This window comes from Mus musculus, chromosome 16 (genome assembly GCF_000001635.26).
Source record: "Mus musculus strain C57BL/6J chromosome 16, GRCm38.p6 C57BL/6J".
Lineage (NCBI taxonomy): Eukaryota > Metazoa > Chordata > Mammalia > Rodentia > Muridae > Mus > Mus musculus.
The window spans coordinates 39,486,753-39,504,458 of record NC_000082.6 but is presented as its reverse complement, the minus strand read 5'-3'; the positions used below and the strand labels follow the sequence as shown (position 1 = coordinate 39,504,458).

The window sequence follows — 17,706 nt, the reverse complement described above, 5'->3', positions numbered from 1 at the left end:
TTAACATGGGCATGACCATGTCACAGACCTCAGAGCCTCAGACAAATGAAGAAATGGCAAAGCATCCGACCCTCCCAACTGCTCATTCCAGAGTGAGGCTCAAAGGAAAATGGCCATGTTTTCCCTTCCACTCCCTATGTGATGTAAGATAATGTATGCAGAAAATGTTCATAATAGCTTTTCCCCTGGGTATTTACAGCCTGAAGACTGTTCCCCACAAAGCTAAGCCTTGATCCAGCTATCTACCATAAATCCTGACTCCTTGTTTAAGTACATATAATAACCTCACTCTCTTGTTCAGTTGTGCAAATAATTCTACCTCCCTATTCAATTCTATACAATAAACACAATGAGCTACTGAGGTACAATGATTTCCCCAACAGAGGGTTTAGTCCACCCAATCCCAACTTTATTATATGTCTCTGTGTCCATGTGTCTGTCTTTCTTCATTCCCTCACTGTCTCGGTTGTGTCCATCCCTGGAAACCATTCATGTACCAAGCATCTCTAAGTATGACCCCACAAAATGGGGAAAGTCATTGTAAATGACAAATGTTAAAACAATGATGAATATGTATTACTTAAATTACAAAAAAAAAAAATGGAATATATTAGTTGACATAGAGAAAGAAAAAAACACACTGAACATTCACTTTTAGTATTGTGGGTAAAAATCTTCATTGTGGGTAAAATCTTCATAAGCAACAAGCACAGGAGTTATATATTCTTCTCTATTTTAGTTTTTCCCTATTCCCCTATAATATAAAAAAGGACATGATGATAAGTGTTTTTAAAGCACCCTAATTATGAAATCTTCATATATATTTATATTTTTCTTCTAACATTTGTTACATTCACTCTCTGACAAGTGATGCCTCTCTATGCCGTGTGTTCCCCAACTATTTAATTTAGATGTTATGGTCATTTGTTTTCATATTTATATGTATTTTAATAAAAATATTTGGTATTATTTAATAAAAATTACAAAAACAGAAAATAAAATAATAGTCGAATTTGACAACAAGCAGAGTTGGCCCTTGATTAGCACAGACTCACTAGAAGGAGCAAATATGACTTCGTGCCAGAAAACAGATGGAAGCTCTCATATTGAGCTGATACCAGCATTAGCCAGCCATTGTGGCTGACCAAAGAAATGGACACTTACAATTTGGAGGTTGATGAGTACAAGTCTGCATGAGTAGTCTATGACATAAAGTTTTCTTAGGATAAGAGTTTAGATCTTCCACTTTCATGCCTATTCATACAGTGCATGCTGCTCTGCTCTACCTAAAAAATCTATCACACTGGAACTAACAAGAGTGTTTTCTGCCCCAGTCCCATATGCCAAATTATTTAGTGATATTGAATTCCTCTAGACTTCTCCAGGAGTTCCTAGAAGGTCCCTAAGCTTTGTTCAGTGGAGCTTTCTACCCACAGCCTGGATACTGCATTAAATCCTTTTCCTTTTCCTTTTTTTTTTCTCAAAGCAATAAGCCAAGCTGTTGTAATCTCTAAAATTCCTTAATTAAGAATGTGGCCATCAATTGTGACTAGACTTTAAAACTTGAACAGGAGTAAAAGAAACCAAGAGTTGGTCAGAGGAAGAAGTATCAAAGGGAGACTATTCAGAAAGTACTACAGGAGTGGAAAAAGGACATAGTACAGAGCTCAGCTCAGCACTAAACCTTAGAGGTAAATTCTTGCTGAGCTGTGGTAATAATATCCCTGCTCAATGTAAGCCAGGGTGATCCTTTATCATCTAGTGAAGCAGTGAGAAAGAAGAAACTCAGATCCTGTGCTGAGGAAAGGGCTTCTGGTTGTGTTGATGTAAAGGGAACTGTACTACAACTGGAATCTTGAGGAGAAGCCTCAAGGACAAAGCCTTGAAAGGACAAAGCCTAACAGAGGAGTCAATGTAGGCTTTTGTTACTACCGGAAGATCCAGCAATACCTCTCCTGAGGAATACCCAGAAGATGACCCAACAGGTAAGAAGGACACATGCTCCACTATGTTCATAGCAGCCTTATTTATAATAGCCAAAAGCTGGAAAGAACCCAGATGCCCCTCAACAGAGGAATGGATACAAAAAATGGGGTATATTTACACAATGGAGTACTACTCAGCTATTAAAAACAATCAATTTATGAAATTCTTAGGCAAATGGATGTATCTGGAGGATACCATTCTTAGAGAGGTATCCCAATCACAAAAGAAGTCACTAGATATGCACTCACATTTTATTAAGCATCCTCCAGAAACTTAGAATACCCAAATACAATTTGCAAAACAAGAAAATCAAGAAGAAGGAAGACCAACATGTGGATACTTCATTCCTCCTTAGAATAGGGAACAAAATACCCATGAAAGGAGTTACAGAGACAAAGTTTGGAGCTAAGATGAAAGGATGGACTATCCAGAGACTACCCTACCCAGGGATCCATCCCATAATCAGCCACCAAATCCAGACACTATTGCATATGCCAGCAAGATTTTTCTGAAGAGACCCTGATATCTTGTGAGGCTATGCCAGTGCCTGGCAAATACAGAACTGGATACTCACAGTCATCTATAGGATGGAACACAGCACCCCCAATGGAGGAGCTAGAGAAAGTACCCAGGAGCTTAAGGGGTCTTCAACCCTATAGGTGGAACAACAATATTAACTAACCAGTACCCCCCGGAGCTCGTGTCTCTAGCTGTATATGTATCAGAAGATAGCCTAGTTGGCCATCATTGGGATGAGAGGCCCCTTGGTCTTGCAAAGTTTATATGCCCCAGTACAGGGGAACACCAGGGCCAAGAAGTGGGAGTGTATGGGTAGGGGAGCAGGGTGGGGGAGCATATAGGGAACTTTCAGGATAACATTTGAAATGTAAATAAAGACAATATCTAATAAAATAAAATAAAATCAAAAGAATTAAGCCTTTGTCACCAGCCAACCTCCAAAGCAGTTAGTGTTCTCCCATAAATTGCCTTAGCCAGATGTATTTTACTTAGGTGAACTATAATACTCATTCCCAAAAAGCTATCAGTCAAGTACATCCACATACCTAGTAAGAATTTTCCCATTCTGAAGCCTCATTAATATAGCTTCAGTCAAACCAGAATGCCAAAGCAAATGATTATTTGCTTTACACTTATTTGTAATTTAAAAATTACTTGTTTAGTTCCAGACTATATACGCTGAAAAATGCAGAAAAGAAATAATTTAACTGTGTTAAACATTAAGACATACCTAATGTAAATAAAGAAAATATCCCATAAAATGAGTAATTAAAGAAAAAGACATACCTAAAAGCAGAAGAATGATCCATACAAAGAAAGTAGTTACCCACTGTTGGCAAGAGAGACGATGAAGGACACAGCTTCATGGCCTTGCTAATCTTTCAAGTTTCAAGTTTGATGAGCATTATGTTTGCTTCCATATGAATGAAATTCATATATAATATATACTTAAAACTGTTAGGAAACTATATAATTGATAGGATGGCCAATTAATCTCATATCTGTAGGCAAGATTTTAAGAAAGTACAAACAACTGTTTTGTTGTTGTTTTGTTTTGTTTTTTTGTTTTTTGCTTAAGAATTTTGTCATGGGTCAAAGAAAAATAACACCAAGTAACAGAGTAATGAGCTATATAAGCCTCAGCTTTGACATGACAGGTGGGTGCTGTCAGTCTTCAAGGGCACAATTGGGTTAGTGGCCCAGAGTGGAAAGCAATGTGTGTCCAGACAGGACAATTTCTAGAGACGTGTTTTTACTGTCACACTATATGAAGAATATTGATGGTATGTAATGGATGTTTGGGATACAGTGAAACATTTTATTAAGCATCCTCCTTTTCCAACAAAGACACAGTTACCCCAAAGTGATAACAGCTTGGAAGTTGAGACATTTGTTGTCAGCCTATTCTGAAGAGAAAAGGAATCCTATCTACACCAAATGTAGAAATGACAACTACCAATAATCTGCACCAACCAAAGCTAGTCTTGGCAGGGTAAAAGATGGGTATTTTCAAATTAATTGAGATTACAAAGAAAGACAATGATTGATAAAGAAAATCTACACTTGTACATTTCCTTTGATATTTATTTCTAACTCTAAAGACTTCTCATGTAATCCTCTGAAACTTTTGCCACTTCATTTCCACAACCCCTACCACCACCCAATTTCCATCTAGCCTACCACCAACCTGTTAGGCCAAAAAAAAAATTTACCTGAGATATTATTCAAAATTTTTTAAATAAGAAAATTGTGATGGCTACCTGAGGATAATCATATATAATTGTGGCTAGGCTCATCATGGAGAGGAAATAGCTTGTCTAATGAAGGAAATATTGATCAAGCTTTAAGAAGTTGCAATCACTATAACACAGTATGATATATTTAAGTAAAGGATCTAAAAATAACAACAACATCATAAGGAATGTTTTTCTGAGCACAGTTGTCCTTTCTCTCACATATTTTTCACTATCTCCTTATAATCATAAAATATTCCCTGTGACTCATGCTTTCTAGGTCATGCCACTTTGTAGATGACACTAAGGTAAAAAATAAATAATGTGAAACAAGTGCAAATGTTCTGTTCCAAGAGAGCTACAGTGTCAATATGTCTTCGTGCCTCTCACTGTTTGCATCTCCTAGATTGTCACCAACTAAGCCCCTGTTAAACCATGGTATATCTGGTACAATGATGACCCAAGAGCATACCACTATAGCAAAACATGCCTGTCATGGCAGTCACCCACTGAGGATGGTGACAGCTCTGGCTTCTGTGACACAGGTAGAATAGAATCTTTGTCTGGAATGCACTTCACACCCATCATCTCTCTCTCTCTCTCTCTCTCTCTCTCTCTCTCTCTCTCTCTCTCTCTCTCTCTCACACACACACACACACACACACACACACACACACACACACACAAAACCACAAACACACACTGTGTCATCTCCCATTATACCCCCTCAGGTTCAACTCAAATAGAATGTTTTCACTAATCATCTGTAATTTTTTTTATTTTATTTATTTTTTATTAGGTATTTAGCTCATTTACATTTCCAATGCTATACCAAAAGTCCCCCATACCCACCAACCCCCACTCACCTACCCACCCACTCCCCCTTTGTGGCCCTGGCATTCCCCTGTACTGGGACATATAAAGTTTGCATGTCTAATGGGCCTCTCTTTCCGGTGATGGCCGACAAGGCCATCTTTTGATACATATTCAGCTAGAGTCAAGAGCTCCGGGGTACTGGTTAGTTCATAATGTTGTTCCACCTATAGGGTTGCAGATCCCTTTAGCTCCTTGGGTGCTTTCTCTAGCTCCTCCATTGGGAGCCCTGTGATCCATCCATTAGCTGACTGTGAGCATCCACTTCTGTGTTTGCTAGGCCCCTGCATAGTCTCACAAGAGACAGCTACATCTGGGTCCTTTCAATAAAATCTTGCTAGTGTCAGCGTTTGGATGCTGATTATGGGGTGGATCCCTGGATATGGCAGTCTCTACATGGTCCATCCTTTCGTCTCAGCTCCAAACTTTGTCTCTGTAACTCCTTCCATGGGTGTTTTGTTCCCAATTCTAAGGAGGGGCATAGTGTCCACACTTCAGTCTTCATTCTTCTTGAGTTTCATGTGTTTAGCAAATTGTATCTTATATATTGGGAATCCTAGGTTTGGGGCTAATATCCACTTATCAGTGAGTACATATTGTGTGAGTTCCTTTGTGAATGTGTTACCTCACTCAGGATGATGCCCTCCAGGTCCATCCATTTGGCTAGGAATTTCATAAATTCATTCTTTTTAATAGCTGAGTAGTACTCCATTGTGTAGATGTACCACATTTTCTGTATCCATTCCTCTGTTGAGGGGCATCTGGGTTCTTTCCAGCTTCTGGCTATTATAAATAAGGCTGCTATGAAGATAGTGGAGCATGTGTCCTTCTTACCAGTTGGGGCATCTTCTGGATATATGCCCAGGAGAGGTATTGCTGGATCCTCCAGTAGTACTATGTCCAATTTTCTGAGGAACCGCCAGACTGATTTCCAGAGTGGTTGTACAAGCCTGCAATCCCACCAACAATAGAGAAGTGTTCCTCTTTCTCCACATCCATGCCAGCATCTGCTGTCACCTGAATTTTTTATCTTAGCCATTCTGACTGGTGTGAGGTGGAATCTCAGGGTTGTTTTGATTTGCATTTCCCTGATGATTAAGGATGTTGAACATTTTTTCAGGTGCTTCTCTGCCATTCGGTATTCCTCAGGTGAGAATTCTTTGTTCAGTTCTGAGCCCCATTTTTTAATGGGGTTATTCGATTTTCTGAAGTCCACCTCCTTGAGTTCTTTATATATGTTGGATATTAGTCCCCTATCTGATTTAGGATAGGTAAAGATACTTTCCCAATCTGTTGGTGGTCTTTTTGTCTTATTGACAGTGTCTTTTGCCTTGCAGAAACTTTGGAGTTTCATTAGGTCCCATTTGTCAATTCTGGATCTTACAGCACAAGCCATTGCTGTTCTGTTCAGGAATTTTTCCCCTGTGCCCATATCTTCAAGGCTTTTCCCCACTTTCTCCTCTATAAGTTTCAGTGTCTCTGATTTTATGTGAAGTTCCTTGATCCACTTAGAATTGACCTTAGTACAAGGAGATAAGTATGGATCAATTCGCATTCTTCTACATGATAACAACCAGTTGTGCCAGCACCAATTGTTGAAAATGCTGTCTTTCTTCCACTGGATGGTTTTAGCTCCCTTGTCAAATATCAAGTGACCATAGGTGTGTGGGTTCATTTCTGGGTCTTCAATTCTATTCCATTGGTCTACTTGTCTGTCTCTATACCAGTACCATGCAGTTTTTATCACAATTGCTCTGTAGTAAAGCTTTATGTCAGGCATGATGATTCCACCAGAGGTTCTTTTATCCTTGAGAAGACTTTTTGCAATCCTAGGTTTTTTGTTATTCCAGATGAATTTGCAAATTGCTCCTTCTAATTCGATGAAGAATTGAGTTGGAATTTTGATGGGGATTGCATTGAATCTGTAGATTGCTTTTGGCAAGATAGCCATTTTTACAATGTTGATCCTGCCAATCCATGAGCATGGGAGATCTTTCCATCTTCTGAGATCTTCTTTAATTTCTTTCTTCAGAGATTTGAAGTTTTTATCATACAGATCTTTCACCTCCTTTGTTGAGTCACGCCAAGATATTTTATATTATTTGTGACTATTGAGAAGGGTGTTGTTTCCCTAATTATTTCTCAGCCTGTTTATTCTTTATATAGAGAAAGGCCATTGACTTGTTTGAGTTTATTTTATATCCAGCTACTTCACCGAAGCTGTTTATCAGGTTTAGGAGTTCTCTGGTGGAATTTTTTAGGGTCACTTATATATACTATCATATCATCTGCAAAAAGTGATATTTTGACTTCCTCTTTTCCAATTTGTATCCCCTTGATCTCCTTTTGTTGTCGAATTGCTCTGGCTAATACTTCAAGTACTATGGTGAAAAGGTAGGGAGAAAGTGGGCAGCCTTGTCTAGTCCCTGATTTTAGTGGGATTGCTTCCAGCTTCTCTCCATTTACTTTGATGTTGGCTACTGGTTTGCTGTAGATTGCTTTTATCATGTTTAGGTCTGGGCCTTGAATTCCTGATCTTTCCAAAACTTTTATCATGAATGGGTGTTGAATCTTGTCAAATGCTTTTTCTGCATCTAATGAGATGATCATGTGGTTTTTGTCTTTGAGTTTGTTTATATAATGGATTACATTGATGGATTTTCGTATATTAAACCATCCCTGCATTCCTGGAATAAAACCTACTTGGTGAGGATGGATGATTGCTTTAATGTGTTCTTGGATTCGGTTAGCAAGAATTTTATTGAGAATTTTTGCATCGATATTCATAAGAGAAATTGGTCTGATGTTCTCTATCTTTGTTGGGTCTTTCTGTGATTTAGGTATCAGAGTAATAGTGGCTTCATAAAATGAGTTGGGTAGAGTACCTTCTACTTCTATTTTGTGAAATAGTTTGTGCAGAACTGGAATTAGATCTTCTTTGAAGGTCTGATAGAACTCTGCACTAAACCCGTCTGGTCCAGCGCTTTTTTTGGCCTGGAGACTATTAATAACTGCTTCTATATCTTTAGGTGATATGGGACTGTTTAGATGGTCAACTTGATCCTGATTCAACTTTGGTACCTGGTATCTGTCCAGAAATTTGTCCATTTCGTCCAGGTTTTCCAGTTTTGTTGAGTATAACCTTTTGTAGAAGGATCTGATGGTGTTTTGGATTTCTTCAGGATCTGTTGTTATGTCTCCCTTTTCATTTCTGATTTTGTTAATTAGGATTTTGTCCCTGTGCCCTTTAGTGAGTCTAGCTAAGGGTTTATTTATCTTGTTGATTTTCTCAAAGAACCAACTCCTCCTTTGGTTAATTCTTTGAATAGTTCTTCTTGTTTCCACTTGGTTGATTTCACCCCTGAGTTTGATTATTTCCTGCCGTCTACTCCTCTTGGGTGAATTTGCTTCCTTTTTTCTAGAGCTTTTAAATGTGTTGTCAAGCTGCTAGTATGTGCTCTCTCCCGTTTCTTCTTGGAGGCACTCAGAGCTATGAGTTTCCCTCTTAGAAATGCTTTCATTGTGTCCCAAAGATTTGGGTACGTTGTGGCTTCATTTTCATTAAACTCTAAAAAGTCTTTAATTTCTTTCTTTATTCCTTCCTTGACCAAGGTATCATTGAGAAGAGTGTTGTTCAGTTTCCCCGTGAATGTTGGCTTTCCATTATTTATGTTGTTATTGAAGATCAGTCTTAGGCCATGGTGGTCTGATAGGATACATGGGACAATTTCAATATTTTTGTATCTGTTGAGGCCTGTTTTGTGACCAATTATATGGTCAATTTTGGAGAAGGTCCCGTGAGGTGCTGAGAAGAAGGTATATCCTTTTGTTTTAGGATAAAATGTTCTGTAGATATCTGTCAGGTCCATTTGTTTCATAACTTCTGTTAGTTTCACTGTGTCCCTGTTTAGTTTCTGTTTCCACGATCTGTCCATTGATGAAAGTGGTGTGTTGAAGTCTCCCACTATTATTGTGTGAGGTGCAATGTGTGCTTTGAGCTTTACTAAAGTGTCTTTAATGGATGTGGCTGCCCTTGCATTTGGAGCGTAGATATTCAGAATTGAGAGTTCCTCTTGGAGGATTTTACCTTTGATGAGTATGAAGTGTCCCTCCTTGTCTTTTTTGATAACTTTGGGTTGGAAGTCGATTTTATCCGATATTAGAATGGCTACTCCAGCTTGTTTCTTCAGACCATTTGCTTGGAAAATTGTTTTCCAGCCTTTCACTCTGAAGTAGTGTCTGTCTTTTTCCCTGAGATGGGTTTCCTGTAAGCAGCAGAATGTTGGGTCCTGTTTGTGTAGCCAGTCTGTTAGTCTATGTCTTTTTATTGGGGAATTGAGTCCATTGATATTAAGAGATATTAAGGAAAAGTAATTGTTGTTTCCTTTTATTTTTGTTGTTAGAGTTGGCATTCTGTTCTTGTGGCTGTCTTCTTTTTGGTTTGTTGAGGGATTACTTTCTTGCTTGTTCTAGGGCCTGATTTCCGTCCTTGTATTGCTTCTTTTCTGTTATTATCCTTTGAAGGGCTGGATTCGTGGAAAGATATTGTGTGAATTTGGATTTGTCGTGGAATACTTTGGTTTCTCCATCTATGGTAATTGAGAGTTTGGCCGGGTATATTAGCCTGGGCTGGCATTTGTGTTCTCTTAGTGTCTGTATAACATCTGTCCAGGCTCTTCTGGCTTTCATAGTCTCTGGTGAAAAGTCTGGTGTAATTCTGATAGGCCTTCCTTTATATGTTACTTGACCTTTCTCCCTTACTGCTTTTCATATTCTATCTTTATTTAGTGCATTTGTTGTTCTGATTATTATGTGTCGGGAGGAATTTCTTTTCTGGTCCAGTCTATTTGGAGTTCTGTAGGCTTCTTGTATGATCATGGGCATCTCTTTCTTTATGTTTGAGAAGTTTTCTTCTATTATTTTGTTGAAGTTATTAGCTGGCCCTTTAAGTTGAAAATCTTCATTCTCATCAATTCCTATTATCTGTAGGTTTGGTCTTCTCATTGTGTCCTGGATTTCCTGGATGTTTTGAGTTAGGATCCTTTTGCATTTTGTATTTTCTTTGACTGTTGTGTCGATGTTCTCTATGGAATCTTCTGCACCTGAGATTCTCTCTTCCATTTCTTGTATTCTGTTGCTGATGCTCGCATCTATGGTTCCAGATCTCTTTACTAGGGTTTCTATCTCCAGCGTTGCCTCGCTTTGGGTTTTCTTTACTGTGTCTACTTCCCTTTTTAGTTCTATTATGGTTTTGTTCATTTCCATTACTTGTTTGGATGTGTTTTCCTGTTTTTCTTTAAGGACTTCTACCTGTTTGGCTGTGTTTTCCTGCTTTTCTTTAAGGGCCTGTAACTCTTTAGCAGTGCTCTCCTGTAATTCTTTAAGTGACTTATGAAAGTCCTTCTTGATGTCCTCTATCATCATCATGAGAAATGTTTTTAAATCTGGGTCTAGATTTTCGGTTGTGTTGGGGTGCCCAGGACTAGGTTGGGTGGGAGTGCTGCGTTCTGATGATGGTGAGTGGTCTCGATTTCTGTTAGTAGGATTCTTACGTTTGCCTTTCGCCATCTGGTAATCTCTGAAGCTAGCTGTTTTAGTTGTCTCTGTTAAGAGCTTGTTCTTCAGGTGACTCTGTTAGCCTCTATAAGCAGACCTGGGAGGGTAGCACTCTCCTTAGTTTCAGTGGGTAGAGTATTCTCTGCAGGAAAGTTCTCTTCTTGCAGGGAAGGTACCCAGATATCTGGTGTTCGAACCGGACTCCTGGCAGAAGTTGTGTTCCACTCACTAGAGGTCTTAGGATCCCTTGTGGAATCCTGTGTGGGCCCTTGCGGGTGTCAGGCGACTTTGCTGGCAAGATAGCCCGGGGCTCGAGTGGAGTGGAAGGATCATCTGTATTTTTATCACATGCCAATTTAGTCAAAGTCTCCAAGGTTATTGTCAAGGTTTTGCACCTTTTCTGCTTCCCAGAGGATGCTTCAGTCCATTCAAGTTTAAGAACTCATGTTTTCAACACTTTTAGGACTTTTGACAATCATTTTGCTATCTACATTTGAAGGACTTGCCTGCAAAATTGGACTCTAGTGATGATTACAATGACAAGTAGTAACAGCATAAATCTGAGTCACAGAATGTTGCCTGAAGTTCCATAGCTAGTAACTGTCAGTATAGACTAGAAACACTTTGGAACCAAAGGCCTAGTGAAGAGAGTCAGCCTGCGCAGGCAGGTAGTAAGCTTCCTTTCAAAACTATTCATCTTCAATGACAGGGCATTGCAACTACCTTCTTTCTATTAATTCATCTGTATCAGTGTATGGAGTCATTACTCTCAGTTCCCAATGGCACCATTCCATCCTACACATACCCCACCTTTTCAATATCCTCGAGTTGATGGCAATTTAAGTTTAAGTTAGATATTCCTTTTTGCTCCACTGACAGTCCACATACTAATTTGTACACATCACCACCACAAGGTACTCCTGTTGTTCACATAAGCATGTACAGAGCCATCTTGCCTCTTCAGTCCACAACGAATAATATACACCCCCTAAGTAGGAACATGCTTCTTAAGATTTCGTTCAAGAACTTTGTAATATAGGCATGTAAAAACATGGAAATATTGAAACGATGCACTGGGGAGTCAGACTGCATTCAGAACCCACTATATAGCTTTGGAAAACTGAGGCTTTAGTCTCCCAACATGTAAAGTTGAAACAAAACTAGGTGTCCACAACAGATGAATAAAGTATTATACATAGGCATGTATATAATCAAGAGAGAGAGAGAAAGATTATTCAAAGAAAAATTAATTTTTGTTAGTGGCAAGAAAATGGATAGAAATACTGGGAATTATTTTAAATGAAATATGACAGACACATAAAAACAAGTATAAAGTAATCTCTTCCATTAAGGAAAGTTTTTAAAATATTGAGCAGAGTGTAGAATGATGGTTCATAGGAATTAAAAGCTGGGTGTAATGGGGTATATGTATAGTCCCCAGCTACTTGGGCAGTTGATACTAGTGCCCACTTGAGCCTGAAAGTTTGAATGTCTTGGGAATACATAAAGTACTTCACTCAAAAAATAAAATATTAAATGAAGGTAGAGAACGGTATGGAAGGTATGGAGTTTGATTATGAAGTTTGATCAGTGAACACTATACTCATGTGGTGAAATATCGCACTGAGCTTGAAAATCAGAGCATCAAGTGAGGGATGGGTTGCCATCTCACAGTCAAAACTCTGACCCATAGTTGTTCCAGTCTGAAAGAACTGCAGGGATGGAAATGGAGAGAAGTCTGAGGAAAAGAAGGTCCAATGACAGGCCCAATGTCAGATCTAGGTCAAGGGGAGGTCCCAATTCCTGACACTATTTCTGAGGCTAGGGAGCGCTCACAAAAAGGGACCTATCATGACTGCCCTCTGAAAGACCCAATAAGCAGCTGAAAGAGTCAGATGTAGATATTTACAACCAACCAATAGACAGAAGCTGCTAACCACTGTGGTTGAATTAGGGGAAAGCTGGAAGAAGCTGAGGAGGAGGGTAAAACTGTAGGAAGACCAGCAGTCTCAATTAATCTGAACCCCCAAAATCTCTCAAACACTGGACCACCAAACAGGCAGCATACACCAGCTGATACAAGGCCCCCGACACATAATTCAGCAGAGGACTGATGGGCCTGTGCTCTCAGAGATGATGCACCTAACCCTCAAGAGACTGGAGGCACCAGGGAGTTCAGAGGTCTGGTGGGGTAGAGAGTGGGAAGTGGGGACATCCTCATGGAGACAGGGAACTGGAAGGAGGTATGGGATGTGAAACAGTTGGAGGGTAGACCGGGAGGGGAGTAAAACCTGGAGTTTAAAACAAACAAACAAACAGACAGACAAATAAATAGCAAGCAAGTAAAAGATAAAAATGTATAAACAATATACAGTAACTAAAATAAAAAGAAGTCTTGGAAAGTAAAACTACCGACCAGACTGAGTAATGATGAGGGTTTTGTTTTTATTGATAATGGGCTTAGAATTGTGTTATCTCGTTGAAAATGTACGTATGTTTAGGAATGCCGCTTAGAATTCAATAAACCTATCAGGGGCTTCTTGGAGAAAACTGCTTCTCCCTCTTCAGTGGCAATTGATGGCTGTTAGATTTTTATCTAATAGTAGGACATTGTACATTTCCCTCCATCTATATTGGCATATCTAATAGTGCCATCTGATACCATTCAGATTCTATTTGGGCAAACATACAGTTGAGATTTCATGGGTGCAGCCCTCTTTTCCCTCTTTCAAGATGTTACCTGAGCCTTAGGTATAGAGACTGGTCTACAAATGTTATCAACTGAGTCCAGGCACTCCACCATCACTTTTTGGGCTATGCATTTTGACTTGATGTGAATACCTGTATGAGTCTTCATCTGCTACAAAATGATGTTTTTTTGATGAGGGGTAATATCTACAGTTACCTGTAGGTATGAAAACAAATACTTAAACACAATTAGAAATTGTATTGGCTTTGGAAAATAGTGGTAGCTGGTTCTCCTACTATATGGGGTCTATGAACACTCTAGCCACAGAAAGTTGGTTAGATTTATAGTACATAGCAGGAATCTCCTCTTATTGAGTGAACATTAAGTCGCACTACATAGTATTTGGTTACCCCCCAAAATATAAGTGATATTCTTGCACCTTTAGAGATATCTTGCCATGAGACCCATAGTTGTGGTTCCCGGGCTTTAGAGCTAAGTTGGACTATTGATTGCCTTTCCCCATTGACAGCCTACATATTCCATTCCAATATTGTGAGAATTAGTTCTCAGGAAGGAGAACTCAATTCCTCCATCTCTGTGCCTGAAGTATATAGCATGGTAGGGAGAAGAGACAGTGATATAGTGGTATATGGAATAAATAACACTAAGGAGGTTTGAAAAACACACAGGAAAGCATAAGCTTACATAAAATACATTTATAATGTATATATACATGTGTATACCTATGTATACTTTTAAAAGGTTTTATTTTTCTATTATAATATGCAGAAAAAAAAACACTGCCCAGACATGCATATCGCTGAAATAAACTATCCACAAACCAATGGTTTTAATCATTGTATGTAACATACTCTAATATTTTTCTATTATACTGTATTTCTAAGCAAGATGAACAAAACTCATCAAATTGATTTGACAACTCAGCACTAGACCCCATGTAGTTTTGAAGACATTCTACTAGACTGCAAACCTGGTGAAGCAAGTCACTGCATGTGTTTGGTGCAATTTCTGTAATTTCTGAGATGAAAAAGAGCATATGAGGTGTGGTTTGGCGTATTTTTATAAGTGAGCCATTTATTAGAGGAGTCTCAAAATGACCATGTGTTCTTCTATGGTGTTAATGTATAAATCTGTAATAAACTAATACATTTGCTTATGTTGTGATAAGATTCTTAGACGAAACCCTAAAATAATTAAAGATTTTTAAGTCCCTAGCCCAATAGCAGTGGGCCCTGCCAAACGCTTTCCTGATTCATTAATTTGGAGTCCTCTTAGGAGGGTGAAAAATTCTGGTAAAGGACTCTGTTGCCATCCTTAATTTTAAAAAAATATTTTTCTTAGCATACTTGGTTTTGAAGTCACTCATTCTCTACACATGGACATATTCCTTAAATTACCATAGTGATTCTGATTCTATGAGATTTTGAATACATTTTAACTATTTCAATTCAATGAAATTTAATTCGGTCTTTTAGTTTTACCAGGAGCTGTTTCACAGGTAAACTTGGGGACATTTAGCTGAGGAAAGAGATGACCATTTTCACTCAACTGCTCTTTTGTGAGTTTCCCATTCAGCGGAGGAAATGTCTCATCAGGAGGAATATGAACAAGAATAAGAAAGCACAGCATCTATGGTGTTGTGGCTCCCTGGAAATGGAATCATTTTAAAGTTCAGTAACTATATCTGGGCTTGAACGTGGGAATACATAGAGAGCTGGCAATAAATAAAATATACTACACACGCACAAGCAAAGATATGCTCCCTATGTTTATAGGCATTAGAATTAGGGCAGATCAATACACAAAGCCTGTCCACTAGTCTCTAGTTTTGTTTCTGTCTGCAATCTTACATGTGTAAATGGGGCAAACAGTACCTATGTTTATAAAGAGGGACTGTGATACTAAGTAGAGCCATGTAAAGAGCCTGCTGTAGAGCCTGGCAAACAGCAATCTTCACTCACTAAGTGTTAATTTCTTCTGCCATCTCCAGGTGTGTGTGTGTGTGTGTGTGTGTGTGTGTGTGTGTGTGTGCCTGGACCATGGGTCACTCTAACTTTGGTCTCTTGGCAAAGCTGAATTCCACTTCTAGAAATAATGATACAGTTTTTCACTTTTAATCGAATAATAAACATGTATTAAATGCCCCTGGTATACAAGGTAGAGTGGCTAGTTGTAAAATAAAATTGAAGTAATGAATCAAATAAATGACATTTTGTTTTTGGTTACAAAGAAGCTTCAGATTTACCAGGTGGAGTGTACACCTCATTAACACAGTCTGTGTAAGCAATAGCATAGCTACAGCTGAGAAAGAACTAGCTCTAACCTCAGAGGGGATCCACAGCAGTTAGCTGAGCTAGCACTTGAACTACACTGAAGAACGGAAGGGTGCAAATGTATTAGGCACTTTTGGAGTTGTTGCCTTTATGGGTTTTGCTCTTTAGACGGAATTGGTAGCCAGAGTCATTTACTCTGAAGCAACAGCATGAGCAAAGCCAGTAAACCAGCTAAGTAGTGATACCCAGGCAAAAGATGTGGGAAACTGGGCAGGGGCAGCGGCGGTAGATATGAGGAGAGAGGAGGACGGGGGAGGTAGAATCACAGAGGCCAAAGCAAATAATTATCAAATAGCACAAGCTGCAGAGACTATCAACACACTTTGCAGGGCTCGCTGTGGGCCTTCGGGTTGTTCCCTGAATCTATTTTGTTTATTAAAGCCTTTTCTTCTCAAATAACTACCCTCGTTTTCCGACTAGTTGGCTGGATTGTCAATACGTCACAGGGACTAGCAGCCTCCAAACCCGTAAGAATGGACTTGATTGCCGCTTCCTGTTTCATTTTCTTCTTTGCTTTGTAAGATTTCTCCTCTTTGCAGCTCCCACCACACTGACTTTTTCGCTCAAACATTATATTGTAAATTTCGTTTGATTTAGCTTCCTCGCTTGCTCCAGATCTTCCACCAGATTTCTCAGGAGGACCTCGAAGCCGATTCAATTTCTTCCCAGATGTACGAGTTTACTTTCTCTCCAGTTTAATCTCATTTTGATTTGAGTCCATATTTGTAACCTTTTCAAGTTTCAGGGAAGTAGTTTCTAAGTCATTATCTATGTTTACTGCATTGCCTAATATAGCATCAATTCAAGATGTATTAATGTGCTGCTTGCTCCCAAAGATATTAATTGAAGTTAAAAAACAAAAAAGAAGCTTGTCTTTGCCCTCTATTCCACTGCCAGTTCAGCAAAGTGTTGTGTCCACTGTCTTTTGCTTAACTTACTATTTATGACTCTTCATGATAACATCACCTTTGAGATATTTCCAATTTAAAAAATGGGAAAAGTGTGTTTATACTCATTTTATAAATAAATTTATAATGTTTTGATTCTAAGTCCTATTTAGGAAGAAGATTCTTCAAACTCTCTGACTTGGGTTCTAGGGAGATGTCTCAGTCAGTAATGCATTTGCCTGCAAATATGAGTATAGACATAGGTTCCAATATAGGCATGAAAAGTTAAGCCTGGTGTGGTGTGTACCTGTAATCCCATTTTAGATGTAGAGCCAGGAGAATCACCGGAGCTTGCTGGCCAGGCAGTCTATCTCATCCAGACAAAAAAAAAAAAAAAGAGGCCATGCTTGAAAGACAATTAGGTAGGAAAGTGATTGGTGAAGTCATGTAGCTCCATCTCTGACCTCCATGGGCATGCACATGCACAGACAGACAGACACACACACGCACAGACACACAGACAGACACACAAACAGACACACACAGACAGACATGCACATGCACAGACACACAGACAGACACACACAGACAGACACACAGACCGACACACACAGACAGACACACAGACAGACACACACACACACGCACACACAGACAGACAGACACGCACAGACACACAGACACACACACACAGACACACACACACACAGACACACAGATCCAATCTTACCAATTTTGGGGAAACTTTTCTGCTTCTTTTCTGGTCCATGCAGATGTTTCAAATCGCTCATCTCCACAAAACTAGCTTGCTGACTGGGAACGCACAAACTTCACTTGAATCTGATGAATGCAACACAGACTCATTCAACTTTGTTATCTTTTAGACAGCTGCATACATTTTCCTAATTCATAATCAATTTTGGTAAGAAAAGTGTTTTATGTACTGAGACGTTGTATTAACAAAACTATTCAGATAATATCAAGAATAAGATATATCACCATTATAGTTCAACAGAAAGAGAATTCTCAAAAGAGAAATTACAGATGGCTGACAAATGAAAAGATGCCTTTGGCTTTACACTCATATAACAATTGCTTTTCATTTAAAA

The 17,706-nt window shown here is 38.9% G+C and overlaps 1 long non-coding RNA gene across 2 annotated transcripts in view; it reads right to left on the bottom strand.

Moving 5' to 3' along the window:
* Gm36903 overlaps nt 1-17,706 on the bottom strand; it is a 62,059-nt gene that overhangs the window by 4,349 nt on the left and 40,004 nt on the right. For both annotated transcript variants that reach the window (XR_876084.2, XR_384854.2), the window contains exon 3: nt 17,328-17,437. This is a non-coding gene — a long non-coding RNA (predicted gene, 36903). The remainder of the gene's footprint in view (nt 1-17,327; nt 17,438-17,706) is intronic.